Raw genomic sequence first — 14051 nt, forward strand, 5'->3', positions numbered from 1 at the left:
GTTGGGAAAAGTGTGGGGGTGGAAGCCATCTGTCACGTTCTCGGCGATTACAACAGCCGAAGTCCAATAAACCAGTCCAGGGTCAAGAATACCAAGAATGCAAAGCCAATGTCCATAAATCAACTCACAGAATGAAGTCCAGTGTCAAAATCCAGAGTCCGATACACAGCGTAGTCCAGGGTCAGAGTCCAAAGTCCAATACCAGCATAGTCCAGGGGCAGAGTCCAGAGTCTGGCTTCACTGGGAGCTGTTTTATAGTAAAACAGCTCCTTGAGGTGCTGGAAAGCTTTCTATCCTGTTAATACTCAGGACTAGATGAACGTAGGTTTCTGTGGACAGCCTTCGAGCGATCCTCTGATCTCCTTGTCCTAAATCTTTCCCGAAGCCTGGCCCGAAGCTTGTCTGCTGTGGAAGGAGAATCTGGAGGCGGTTCAGGTGTTTCTGATCTCTCAGCATTCTCTTCAGCCTCAGTTAACCCTTCTGGTTCCATGTCTTCAGATGCACTCATGACACCATGTTGGTCTCCCTAACGACAACCTCCCTCCTAAGATCTGATTGTTTATCTTGCTTCTCCTGGACTAACAATAAAGACACCTCACCCCACTCCCAAGAAAGGGCAAAGGAAAAGCCAGAGACAGAACATTTTTCTGCCTGGACTTTACTGTTCTTGATGTTACCCCTGCTTATCATCAACATCTATGCAATGCAATTCGTGAATAACGTCCTCACTCCGGCACTCTTTCCATTATTAACAGCAACTTCAACAGCCCTTGAAATAACATCAACACCATCAAGACTGACAAAACTTTAAAGGACAAGGTTGCGAGGCGGGGGAGGACATACCGGGACTATATGTGGGGGCAATTTCCTGGGTATTTTTTCTTTTTAATTTAATTTTATACATGGGGTTTTGTAGTGGGATTTTTAAATGCACTTTTTTCTAAATTGTGTTATTTAGGGTTTCTGTTTCTTTACTTCTTCTTTTCTTTTCTTTTTTTTCTGTTTGATATGGAGTGGAAGGCCTGTCTGCCCAGCGAGGGGCCTTTTAACATCCCGGTGATCACGGGTAGAGGAAGATATGGTGTTGGCACAGTCCCCGCTCGTGTCCGAAGAACAATGAACAGATGTTTGACCGCTGTTCATTGTTCTGAGACTGTGACCAACCCTCAGTATCGAGGTAGCCAGCCCAGCCAGCCCTCCACTCTAATCCTGGTATTGTTGAATGCCAGGTCTGTATCCAATAAAACCCAGGTGATTCACAACCTTATCCTGGAGGAGGATGCAGACCTGGCATGCATAACCAAGATGTGGATTGGCGGAGAGGGGGGTCCTCCCCTATCTCTCATCTGTCCGCCCGGTTATGCCGTCCAGCACCAGGGTAGACTGGAGGGGCGGGGGGGAGTAGCCATTGTTTATAGATCCAGCTTGGAAGTTAATAGGCATTCCTTGGTGGTAAAGCCAGGTCTAGAGGCACTCCACGTGTCAATAAGGGCTAGGGATGGTATTGGGATTTTGCTGGGTTACTGCGCTTCCCGTAACCCAGCCACTTCTCTACCGGAGCTGGCCAACTTTGTCTCCGTGGCATTTTTGGGATCCCCGAGGCTTCTCGTCTTGGGTGATTTCAACATGCACGCGGGGGCAGAGACTACAGGGCCAGCTCTTGAGTTCTTGGAAACCATGGCTTCCTTGAACATGTCCCAACATGTCATCGGCCCCACCCACATGGGTGGCCATATGTTGGACCTGGTTTTTTCCACCAATTGGAGTGAGTGTGGTCTGGTGGTGACTGACCTCGTGTCGGTCCCCTTGTCATGGTCCGATCACCACCTAGCAAAATGTAACCTCTCAGTGGCACTCCCCCCTCGCAGGGAGCAGGGATCTATTTCTGTGGTCCACCCTCAAAGGCTACTGGATCCTGTTGGATTCCAGGAGGCCATGAGAGGTGTTTCGGCTGACCTGGCTGGCGCTCCTGTCGAGGCTCTGGTTGACAGCTGGTCCATCGCTGTCACTAGGGCTATAGACACGATCGCACCTCTCCTGCTCAGTGCTCAGCCTGCGCCCTGGTTCAACCAGGAGCTTTGAGCGATGAAGCAATATAGGAGAAGGCTAGAACATAGGTGGAGGAAGAACCCGACGGATTATAATTGGACAGCTGTTAGGGTCGCAACTAACCATTACCTGACTAAGGTAAAGGCTGTATGTAGATCATTCTTCGCTAACCAGATAAGCGAAGTGTCCAACCAGCAGGCGGAGTTATTCCGTACAGTGCGTGATGTATCCGGAACTGGTTCAGGTGATAGGCCTCCCCCTAGTTTTTCACCTGACCAGTTTGCAGCCTTCTTTAAATCTAAAGTGGAGGCCATCCACCAGGAGCTCTCTCCTTTTTTGAACACAGTGAGTCGAGTAGAGATGTCCAGCGCTCCGTCTTGCCCAGTGATTTTTGACTCCTTTCAGCCTGTAACGCCTGATTCTGTGGCCAGGGTGCTTGATTGCTCTTGAGCCACCACCTCCTCCCTTGACCTTTGCCCGGCCTGGCTAATCAAAGCAGCCAGGCCGATAACAACAGAATGGGCCACAGTAATAATAAATGGGTCTTTCCTTGAGGACAGATTTCCATCTGCCCTCAAGGAGACACTCATTAGGCCCATAAGAAAGAAACCTAGTTTGGCGGCGGAGGAAATTGGCAATTATAGGCCTGTCGCCAATGTTTCTTTCATGAGCAAAGTGGTCGAGAGGGTGGTGGCCGATCAGCTTCAGGCCCACTTGGATGAAACAGATGCCCTGGATCCGTTTCAGTCAGGCTTCAGGCCACGCCACAGTACAGAGACGGCATTGGTCGCCCTGTACGATGACCTGCTGAGGGAGGCCGACAGGGGCAAAATGTCTCTGCTGGTCCTCCTCGACATCTTGGCGGCCTTTGATACTGTCGACCACGGTATCCTCCTGGGGAGGATCTTCGAGTTGAGAATTGGTAGCTTGGCACTCGCCTGGCTCCATTCCTTCTTGGGGGACCGTCCCCAGAGAGTCCAGCTTGGGGAGAGTGTCTCGGCCCCGTGGAGTCTCAATTGTGGGGTTCCACAGGGGTCGATCATCTCCCCAATGCTGTTTAACATCTATATGAGGCCGCTGGGTGGAGTCATCAGGGGATGTGGGGCTTCGTGTCATCAATATGCCGATGACACCCAGCTCTACATCTCCTTTTCACCAACTGCAGGTAATGCCGTCCTGTCCCTTCAGCGCTGCCTGGGGGCCGTACTGCAATGGATGCAGCAAAACAGGCTGAGGCTGAACACAGACAAGACAGAAGTTCTGAGGGTGGGTACCCCCGTGGTAGGTGGCTTGGGTGACTCACATTTGGGGAGGTGACCCTGGCCGCGAAGAGTGGGGTCTGCAGCCTGGGCATACATTTGGACCCGGTGCTCACCATGGAAACGCAGGTGGCGTTGGTAGTTCACACCACCTTTTTCCATCTTTGGCAGATTGCCCGGCTGCGACCCTACTTCGACATGGGGGTGCTCACTACCTTGGTGCATGTGCTCGTAATCTCAAGATTAGACCACTGTAACGCGCTCTACATGGGGCTGCCTTTGAAGCTGATGCGGAAACTTAAGGTGGTGCAGAATGCAGCGGCCAGACTCCTCACTGGAGTGAGAAAATACCAACACATTTCTCCAACACTGGCCGCATTGCATTGGCTGCCCATTTGTTTCTGCATCAACTTCAAAGTTTTAATGCTTACTTACAAGGCCCTAAACGGTTTAGGACCTCGATATTTGGTGGAACGCCTGCTTCCACCAAGGTCTACCCAGATCACCCGTGCAAGTCAGGAGGTGAGGCTGAGGAGCCTGATGCTGAGAGAGGCCCGGAAGGAGAAGACACGAAACCAGGCCTTCTCGGCAGTGGCTCCTCACCTCTGTAACAATCTCCTTCCGGAGATTCACGCAGCCCCTACGCTGGGAATCTTTAAAACCCAATTGAAAACATGGTTGTTCATTCGGGCCTTCCCTCCAGCCAACTCTTGATTTTTTTATTTTTTTCTTACTCTTCCCTATCCTTTATTTCATTGTAGCTATTATTGAATTGTCATGCACTTACCTGTGTTTTATTGTCTGATTTTGTATTGGAAGCCACCTAGAGTGGTCTGGTAGTCCAGATAGGCGGGGTATAAATCAAATAAATAAATAAATAAATAAATAAATAAATAAATAAATAAATAAATAAATAAATAAATAAATATTATTACTAAGAAAGTTAAGTGAGGACATTTTCTAGTTATTATAAAGTATCCCCTAGATATTTCTGAAGAAATGCAAGGATATCAAGTAAGATTCATGAGTAAGATTCATGACTGAGCAAGGATTTGAACTTTGGTTTTCCAGCTCTCTCAGCTCTCTCAGCTAGAAAAACAGTGTGACAATCAATGCACATATATTATATAATATGCAAATTAGATTAACAGGATTTAGAGTATGGGAATATGGCAGCTTTATACAGGAAGGAGTCATTTCCCTGCTGCTGAGAGGGTTCAGTCTGTTCATTATCTGGATGTGAACCAACTGCACATCCTATGGATGCAGCTTGTGCTGCATGATGGAAAAAAGGTGGGGTGTAAAGTGCAATAAATCAATTCAGCTACATTTAAGTATGTGTGCTGCTAAGGTTAAGAACAAGCTTAATTATTTCCCTTTGAAATTTATGAATATTCAAAGTCCCTAAAACTGATTCCATCTACACATGAATGTCTCTTAGCACAGAAAAAGAATCTACTTCACTTCAGCTGCTACCTCTTCAGCACTTCCTGAAATAATATAATGACTAGCAGAGGGCTTTCATCTCCCTAGCTCCCAGATTGTGAACAGGACTTCCTTAATTAATTTTCACTATCACTACTTTTAGACAGGGTGCAAAAACTGCTCTTTTAAAATTGCCTTTGGCTTTAAATCATTGATATTTTTATTATGATGATTTTAAGTGTTCATAGTAGTGTTCCTGGCTGCCTGAGTGGGGTTTTAAATGGATTGTTGTGTCTTCCTGCTTTGAATGTGTTTTTGGTGTTGTTTTTGTTTTTCAGTGTTTTACCGTTCTTCGGTGTAATATTTGATCCTTGTTAGCATTTGTACGCCTAATATTTTTAGTGTTAAATATTGTCTTTTAATGATGGAAGCCTTTTAAAGGAGAAACAGGGGGTTAAAATATTTTAAATAAATGAATGCAAATACATAGATTTACTGATTCTAACAGTTTTTATTGTCTTGATTCTATGATTTTAATGATTCTATGTTGAACTTGTGTGTGTGTGTGTGAAAGGCCAATTTTCATTTCATCCAGTAGTGCTAAAAATCAGTGGTGCAGACTCCCAGCTGTTGTTCTGGCCCTACCAAAGGTGTTTTATGTTTATTTCAAATCTATTTCAACTTCTGTAACAGTTAAACATTATCACTTTAGTTTTGCTTAAAACTGTTTTAATGTACCTTCATTTCCTTTACTGAATAAGGAATTCTACAGTTAGAAGTGTTCATTAATTTTCTGTGCTAATAACAGGTATATGATTCTCTGATAGCTAAACAGTACTTAGCCGTTGAGTCCTATAAGAGAAAATAACTGTCACCAACTACCACTGAAAGGATCTGATTGAAAAATGGTTCAGTTGATTTTCAGTGATGGATGCTGCAGCCTATTTTCAATGTGTTTTACACACAGACACACAGACACACAGATACACACACAGAGAGAGAGAGAGAGAGAGAGAGAGAGAGAGAGAGAGAGAAACACGGGGAAGTGCTGGTGCTGAAGAAATGGTTTAAAAGAAAGACAGGGCATTGTCAAGGTGAAGATCAGACATATCTGGGTCTTGCACCTGGGACATACCAATCCCTACCCAGCTGGAAAGACTGCAAGAGGGATCTGAAAATGTCTTTCAGGAAAGGAAGGCATTGAGCAATTGGTGGCAACAATCTGAGTCTGGATGATAGGTGAGAACCGAGATATCCAGCTCAGAAGCAAACATCTCAAACACCAACTGGGAAAGAGCCTTCTTGCCACAAAGCCTGGAATGCCCTAAGGCAGAATGTGAGCAAGAACAAAATAATTCTGAAAATATACTGCAATCAAAACCAACAAAACAGGATGAGAAACAGTAAGCTAAAACTGTTATTGGATGTATGGGAATACTGAGATTAAAAACAAACTGAAAGCAAAGAAAGGGAGGATGTGAGAGGCTCATGAATATTAGATGAAACTTAATGAGACAGCTTGAAGCAGACCCTCTGCTTCCCTAGCTACAAAAGGGGAAGGGGGAGGTGATTTCTTAAAACAATCTATAAAGATTGTCTCTTCAGAGAAAGTTTTCAACTTCAGAAGTCTTTTTAATTCTACATATCCTCCCACCACCTCCACTCCACATCACCCACTTCCGTCCTACCTTGTGTGAGAGTGCTGGACTATGCTGAACTATAATTGGAGCCGGGGGAGATGATTCAAGGCCAGAATAAAAAGGCATCTCTGTAAATTATTCCTGAAGGAGTAATAGGACAGAAAAACTACTGATAACAGACATTGCTTGACTAGGCTCTGGAAAAGTAACTCATTAAATTTGGGAAATATGTGGACTATTTCACTTTGACTGTAGGAGCCGGAAGAATCAGAGAGAAGGGAGAGATAACAGACAGTGAGGAGGAAAGGAATATGAACATGGGACATAGAAAACGAAATGAAAAGAAAAACAGACAGTGACATCTACTGGATTTTCAAGAGAATATTGAAGAAAGAAGAAAACAAAGACTATTAACTGAATTTCCATTCCTATTTTAACAGAACATATAGATATTGAGACACTGGGACATTGATGGGTGTGATACACTGATAATTTAATATTGATCTGATTGTCAAATGAGAATCTTGTTTTAGGGGCAGTATATTAACTTGGAGATACCCTGTACACAGCTTAATTAAAATCACTGTGAAAGCACTGGGTAAAACACTCAAAGGATCTCCTGCAACTGATACACCTCTGGCCAAATTAACAAGTCAAGAATCTTTCAGAAATTAGCAGCAAAACCTCAAACAAAGCCTTGAAGCCCTAGTATGGAAGCAATTGCAGAAAATTTTAACACAACTTTCTCTGCAAATTAAAGAACTTGGAAACAAGATTATACAGACAAAGCAACAGGTGAAAAAAAAAAAGAAAAGTTGCAAAGATATTGCAAACTGTCAAAAAAACCAGAGGATAAATTAGAAGATCTAGCTAAAGAATTACAAGAGGAGTAGACACAGAGAAAACAAGATGAGGACATACTATTGAATATGGTAAGCAACATATTAACTTAGACTCCAGAATATACATGAACAGAAAGAAGAAAACATAATTGACTGCATATCGGAAGCACTTGCACCAATTCTAGAAATACAACAGGGGAAGTGAGACAAAATATAGACAAAGCATGGAGAGTTTCCTCAGCTTACACAAAGAGGCATACTGTATTTTTCACTCCATAAGATGCACTTTTCCCCTCCAAAAAAGTGGAGGGAAAAGTGTGTACGTCTTATGGAGCGAATACTGTAACCCTCCCAACCCAAACCCAAGCCCCTTGAGGCGCAGGCCACACAGTGACTCCCTTTCTCTCCCCCCACCCTAGCCCATCCCCTCTCATGCACTCCCCGGGCTCTAGCTGTTTGCCGGGCCTCTGGGCTTTCCCCAAAATAGCCAACTGTCGCACACCCCCAGTGTCCCTTGTTTGTTTCCCTCAAACCCAGGTCCACCTTTGGACACAACTTGCAGATCTTGATTTACCATAGATGTTGCAAAGACACATGTATAAAAATATAGTTGATTATTTATTATTTTTTGTTAAAACACATAGCCATTATTCATAGATGTTTTATTATGTTGCACTCATTGCTTGGGTATTAAACAAGTTTCTTTATGGACATTACTTTTCATATTAATAACTGTTAATCACTGGAATACTATCAGATGACTGTCTATTTATTATACTTCTATCTTTTAACTATTCTTTAATCCATAAACCAACTATACCACTTCAACTTTCCCTTCTCTCTCCTAAAACTCTCAAAACCTCATCTCTCATTCACTCTCAGTCTCCCAACTGCCCCTAACTGCCTCTTGTGTCTGCCCGCCTGTCCTCTCATAGGCTCCAGCTCTAGAGCTCCACATGATGGACAGGTGGAACATGGGCATTCTGCCATACTGACTGCTGCATAAAGAGGGCCCGGAGGAAAGTGGATGTCGGGGAGTCCTCTGCTCTCCAGGCACGTGCTTGTGCCCGAAGGTGCTTGCCCTGGCATGGCTTTTCAATCCTCCCTGCGGGAGAAGGGGTGGAGAAAGGAGAGGGAGAGAATATTGGTGCTGCCAGGGGTCTCCCAGTTTATCACTGGGCAGGATGGGGCTTTAATTTGCTTTGGGGATGCAGCCACTCTTTCTGCCTCATGGATGGGATGAAATGAAGCCGGCAGGAGCCTTTCTTGATGGGGCTCTCAAGTAGCCTCTTCTGCCCCGCCAGACCTTCTGAAAACTGTTTCTCCCTCAGCTTCTCTTCTCTGGTTCCTGCAGGGCTGCAGCCATCCTTTTCTCCCACCATTTCTTAGCAGCGTGGCAGTGCTTGGTCACTTTGTTTCTTCCTGGAGCTGTGCAGGTTCGGGGACCAATTGGAGGGCTTGTCCCTTAAAAGTAACATCCCAGAGCTCCATTTGCTCCCTCCATCCTGTTTTAGTTTATTAAATATTAAATATCCTCTAAAAATTTAGTTTGTCTTATCATCAGGTGTGTCTTATGGAGAGAAAAATACAGTAATTTACCCAGATTAGATTAGGCATCCTAGAGAGACTATGGTAACATGCTCTGAATAGAGGACTTGGAACAGCATCTAGTATGGCTGAGAAGGCCAATGTGAGAGTGACAATCCCTTCCGTACTGAAGACAAATATAATCTGTCCCTGTCCAGCTCCCTGATTTTGCTGGTTTCAGGACTATCTCTTTGCCTCAGCCTGTTGGAAAAGTGTCTCTTCAAATTGGGAGAAGCCATGCTGCACCACCTGCCTCCAGACTTAATGCTCAGATGTCAAGGTTTCCCATCTGCTGAGGTCCATTCCTAAGGCCTTCAGATCCCGCTTGCAGATATCCTTGTATCGCGGCTGTGGTCTCCCTCTGGGGCAATTTCCCTGTACTAATTCTCCATACTGGAGATCCTTTGGAATCTGACGATCAGCCATTCTCCCGACATGCCCAAACCAGCGTAGACATTGCTGTTTCAGTAATAAATGCATGCAAAAATTCCAGCTCATTCTAGGACTACTCTATTTGGAACTTTGTCCTGCCAGGTGATACCCAAAATGCATCGGAGATAACGCATATGGAATGCGTTCAGCTTCCTCTCCTGCCATGCACAAAGGGTCCAGGACTTACTGCAGTACAGGAGTATACCGAGGACACAGGCTCTATAGACCTGGATCTTGGTATATGCCGTCAGCTTCTTATTAAGCCATACTCTCAGTATGTAATACTGTGGGTAATACTTACCCAGATTACATGTTAAAAACTACCTGCTAATTTTTTAACAACCACATTTAGAAATACAATTCTGATACCTATTCAAGGAAAGAAATTAGAGATAAAAGGAAAAGAATGTAAGATTTTGAAGCAGATTCTTTGGAAAATATGACAAAACAGAGAGAAATATGAACATCTGACAAACTATCTCAGACAAAAGGCAATAATATATAGGTGGCTAACTCCAGAAGGGCTTATTTTTCAATTCCAGACCCAAAGATACTTTATAAATACCCCAAAGCAGATGAATTTTTGGAGAAAAGAGGGAAAGAATCAGAAAAGAAGGGGAAGAAAGAGAAACAGCCAGAGAAGGAAAAGGGGAAAAAAGCAAAGTTCTGAAATAGAAGAGTCAGGATCAGAAGAAGAAACAGATTCAGAAACAGGAGAGGAAGAATAAATAGAAAACAAGTCAAGGATACAGACAAGAGGTGCTAAGAAAAGAAAAGGAAAAACAGATATTAAAACCAAATCTAATGAATATGGACCAATAGAAATTCTTTTCAGTCAATATCAATGAATTAAATGCCCCACAAAAAAAGGATCTTCCTACAATTACAAAAGTTAAAATTGGATGTGATTTGTCGACAAGAAACACATATAAGGCTAACAGACAATAAGTTATTTCAAAATAAAAAAAATGGGAGAAATATTTACAGCATCAAAAGAGAGGATTGGCTGTCTATGTAAGGAAAGAATTAAACCCTAAATTGGTCCATGCAACACAAGATGGAAGAATATTAATGGTGGAAACACAAATTCAATAGGGACATTAACAAAAAATAAAGTTTGTCTGGCAAGGGAAAAAATCTAGAATAAAAATCAAAGCACTTCAAGATCCAAAACAAATAGCAGGCTTTGGACTTCCAGATTGGATTTTATATTATAGAACCTGTGCTCTAGTTTGGATAAAGGAATGGATAGTTTTAGAAAATGATAGAATATTAAAACTAGAAGGACATGATCTAAATCTAGGATGGCACGCCTTCCTATGGTATGAAACAGCAAAAGACAATAAACAATTTAAGAAACATCTGATAAGGAAACTTAAACTGGGTATGGACCAAGATCCAGGAAGAAAATTACCAAAAAGTTCCTGAATGGATCTCTTCAACTGAAGCATTTATACAACCAGCATTAATGGAAAAGAAGAAACTCTTGAGATAGAGATTTGTTAAAAGAGGACATGAGTATGAAATCAAGGGAAAAACTAGAAGAACAAGGTACAATACTTGATTGGTGGACAGAAACACAAATAGATTCAAGATATACATGAGATAAAGCAGTAGGATTTTGTAAGCAACAGACACCACTGTATAAAACACTTCTGAATGTAAAGGAAAAACTGATTAAAACATTGGATAATTACCTAATAGAATTTAAAATGCAAGATGAAATAGTTAAAGAATGTATGATAAAATGGGCCCAAAATGTGGGCCACAATATTAACTTAAAGTCATGGTCACAAATATGGGAACGTAATATTAAGCTAACAAAAGCAATTAATTATAAAGAAAATATCTATAAGATGTTCTATAGATGGTATATGACACCTGAAAAATTATTGAAAATATATCAAAGTACCTCTAACAAATGTTGGAAATGCAAATCAAAAGAAGGTAGTTTTTATCATATGTGGTGGACTTGTAGGGAAGCTAAGAGCTTTTGGAAACTAGTCCATGAGTTTTTACAAAAAATGTTATCCTCTATAATTCCATATGAACCTGAATTGTTTCTGTTGAATATAATACCAGACTCGATAGAAAAAGAAAAAAGATATTTCATCATACATGTAACTGCAGCAGCAAGAATTTTATATGCCAAATGCTGGAAAAAAAGGAGACTTAAACAGCCTAGGAGTTAATAGAAAAAATTCTTGAGGCAGCAGAGATGGTTATTTTAACTGAAGTATTAAAAGACAAAGAAATTGCTGAGGCTAGAAAAAAGTGGAAACCTTTGTATAACTGGATGAAAGATGAGAACATGAATGGGTTAACATTATGAAAAAGAAAATATAAGATTTAATTTTAGAGTTTAAAGACTTGGAAAAAAATGATGTGTGAAGTAAGCTTAGTAAGAAACATATCGACAATTGTAATAATTTGAATTTCTGTTCTCTATCACATTCTGTATTATTTATTTACCCCAATACCCTGATCCAAATCCCCTTCCCTATGATCTTCCCTTACCAAATGAAAAATCATTTTTTTAAAAAAATAAATGGTTTTAAAGTTTCCTTATGGTTCGTCTTTTGTCTGATGCCTACTGCTGCTTAAGTTCTCCCAGGTTCAATATAAGAAATTGTTTTAAATGAAGAGTATTATAGCGTAACTGAAAATAGGTGACCTGTTGAATGTAAACTCTATGAAATGTCTGTTACTATGTACATTTCCCCAATTTTCTTTCAGCTTATGATAACCCCAATAGCATTTTCAAGGTATGTGAGATGTTTATGGTTCACAATTGCCACCCCTCAGGAATTTCCATAGTGTATTTGCGAAGGCTTTCACGGCCGGGATCTAATGGTTGTTGTGGGTTTTTCGGGCTTCTTGGCCGTGTTCTGAAAGTGGTTCTTCCTAACGTTTCGCCAGTCTCTGTGGCTGGCATCTTCTGTCCTCTGAAGATGCCAGCCACAGAGACTGGCGAAACATTAGGAAGAACCACTTTCAGAACATGGCCAAGAAGCCCGAAAAACCCACAACAACCAATTTCCATAGTTTTCAGCCCAATCTCTGGGGTTCTACTCTACCACTATATCCACTACACCATACTGGCTGTTATGAAGTGGATAGTGAAACTTGAGACCCAAGATTGGGGTCAAAATGCTTGTTTTTCCCAATGAGAAAAATTGATGTATGGTCTCCACTCAGCTTCATTTTGAGCAGTGAATCTGATGATGTTACAATGAAGATTTCAGGCACTCTAATGGAAGATTTTACATATTGGACAACCAAAGGGGAAGACCTAGACTTCTATTCACTGGATCACTGGTTTTCTGCCAATTATAGGGAGTATTATTGGCCACATGAGAAAGTGGGAGCTTGAAGACAAACACAAATTTCTTCTACAAGGATCTAAGCAGTCTTTGTATATAAGGCTTCCGTCTTTATGGCTGAATGAGTTTTGTTCCGTGAAAGAAAACAAACTTTGTCCAATTAAATAAACTACACAGTAGTTCCTAATTCTTGTGGAATTTTATTGGGTTCACTAAAGTTCATTTTATTTAAATGTATACATGATTATGATATGCAGAATACATCATGCGAAAGGCCAGACTGGAGGAATCCCAAGCCGGAATTAAGACTGCCGGAAGAAATATCTACAACCTCCGATATGCAGATGATACCACTCTGATGGCAGAAAGTGAGCAGGAATTAAGGAACCTTGTAATGAGGGTGAAAGAGGAGAGTGCAAAAAACGGTCTGAAGCTCAACATCAAAAAAACTAAGATCATGGCCACTAGTCCCATCACCTCCTGGCAAATAGAAGGGGAAGATATGGAGGCAGTGTCAGATTTTACTTTCTTGGGCTCTATGATCACTGCAGATGGTGACAGCAGCCACAAAATTAAAAGATGCCTGCTTCTTGGGAGGAAAGCAGTGACAAACCTCAACAGCATCTTAAAAAGCAGAGACATCACCTTGCCAACAAAAGTCTGAATAGTCAAAGCTATGGTTTTTCCAGTAGTGATGTATGGAAGTGAGAGCTGGACCATAAAGAAAGCTGACCACCAAAGAAGTGATGCTTTTGAATTGTGGTGCTGGAGGAGGTACTCTTGAGAGTACCCTGGGCTGCAAGGAGAACAAACTTATCCATTCTAAAGGAAATCAAGCCTAAGTGCTCACTGGAAGGACAGATCCTGAAGCTGAGGCTCCAATACTGGCCATCTCATGAGAAGAGAAGACTCCCTGGAAAAGACCCTGATGTTGGGAAAGTGTGAAGTCAAGAGGAGAAGGGAACGACATAGGATGAGATGATTGGACAGTGTCATTGAAGCTACCAACATGAATTTGACCCAAATCTGGGAGGCAGTGGAGGACAGGAGGGCCTGGTGTGCTTTGATCCATGGGGTCATGAAGAGTCATACACGACTAAACGACTAAACAACAAAATACATGATTATTAATATTTTACTATTTTAATTTTTGTTAGATGTTTTAAAAGTCAGGTATTTTTTTTTTCCTTGTTGCCATTATTGCTAAATGCTAAGTAAGTGCAGAAGTGTCCTCTTTAGGTCAGACTTGCTAGAAGGGGCTTATGCTAAGCTCTACTGGTGCTTGATTGGACTTAGCTCAGTATAAAGGAAGTACATAAAGGCCTGGAGACTCTCTGACCGAAGGAGCAGTGTTCCTTAGTGGGAAGGTGTTCCTGACAGAGGTCATTATGAATATTTACAGAGGTAACAATAGAACGTAGAATAGCAGGACAAGGGTATTGGCAAATAGATGATTCAGACTTGTTGAAACCCCAAAGAAGCAACAAAGAATGA

The 14051-nt window shown here is 42.0% G+C and overlaps 2 protein-coding genes across 6 annotated transcripts in view; one reads left to right on the plus strand and one right to left on the minus strand.

The window, feature by feature from the left end:
• The window catches only part of CNTNAP2 (contactin associated protein 2), a 2051986-nt gene that overhangs the window by 598566 nt on the left and 1439369 nt on the right, over positions 1 to 14051 (minus strand). The gene's annotated exons all lie outside the window — the stretch shown is intronic.
• Positions 1 to 14051, plus strand: part of CFAP141 (cilia and flagella associated protein 141) — a 79477-nt gene that overhangs the window by 26269 nt on the left and 39157 nt on the right. The window lies entirely within an intron of this gene.

Source organism: Pogona vitticeps, chromosome 6 (assembly GCF_051106095.1).
Source record: "Pogona vitticeps strain Pit_001003342236 chromosome 6, PviZW2.1, whole genome shotgun sequence".
Classification (NCBI taxonomy): domain Eukaryota; kingdom Metazoa; phylum Chordata; class Lepidosauria; order Squamata; family Agamidae; genus Pogona; species Pogona vitticeps.